Below are 1,170 nucleotides of genomic sequence, written 5' to 3'. Positions count from 1 at the left end.
TACGGTGATGCTAAACTTACAACCTTTGGGATCGTTGGAGTACTTGGAAGTGACGAAGATTTCGAGGAATGTTAAAGATTAGACATGTGGAATAGGAGCTACTAAAGTTTATTTATCTTTTTTTGTATTCCATATATATTGATAGTTTTGTCACTAAAATTGACAAAGGGGGAGATTGTTAGAGCATTACTCGGTCGAACTCGCATGCGTTGCTATCTCAAGCATATTTTTCAATGTTAGTGATCAAAACTATAAGTCTTGGTTTCTAGTCTACTATAGCTAAGTCTCGGACTAGGATAGAAAGTGTAGTTGATCTCAAGGACTTCATGGAGATTCATCATACAAGAAGAAGAACTACTCAAGTAACCGGTGGAACTTCTCGACAAAAAGGTATGTGAATACTTGAACTTATATGTCACTCAAAAGTCTATGTACTCTATCTCCTACTTCTTGAGACAAAAAGTCGTATGCTATATATAGATTTAGATTGTACACATTTGGTATTTCGAGCCGAGTATACCTCGCCTATCTATATATAGAAATATGTGTTGGTAAGCGTTTCACTTCGACCTTGTTTTTCTTTACCTAGTGATGAAAGTCATGAGATGTTTCGATCACTTTGAAAATTGCTTTGACGAGAAATGGTGTAACAACTGTATAACGTCCTCTAAGAATGTTTCAATGGTTGTAATGAGAGTTTAGATTACATAACCAATGATGGACATAAGCCTTGTTGTGGAAACACATATGTGCATAAGTCCTATCCCTTGAACCAAAGTTTGCGAACTTTGTTGATCAAGAGAAACTGGAAGAATGGCTAGTTGCCAAGTCCGCGAACTGCCGAACTTCTCATCCCGAGAAATTCTGCTGGAGTTCACAAACTTGTTGCGTGAGTACCAGTCCGCGAACCGGAGAAAAGTCTTTGCCGATATTTTCTGCTGGAGTTTGTAAACTCTGCCCGGTTGCTTAAGTCCGCAAACCTAGTGTGCGAACTTAAGAAGGTTATATATCTGAAGATGATTCTGAACTTAAACTTATAAAGACTAAGGAATGCAAATTGTAAACCTTGGCTATAAAGTTCATGAACCGATTCAAGTGAATCAAATCATCTTTTCTTCAATTGTGTCTTGTGTAGTACATAAGATTTCCTTGCAATTGAAAAACTCTCTA

The sequence above is a fragment of the Papaver somniferum genome, chromosome 1 (genome assembly GCF_003573695.1).
Source record: "Papaver somniferum cultivar HN1 chromosome 1, ASM357369v1, whole genome shotgun sequence".
Taxonomy (NCBI): domain Eukaryota; kingdom Viridiplantae; phylum Streptophyta; class Magnoliopsida; order Ranunculales; family Papaveraceae; genus Papaver; species Papaver somniferum.
The sequence above is the reverse complement of the archived record's forward strand: the minus strand, read 5'-3'. Positions refer to the sequence as shown.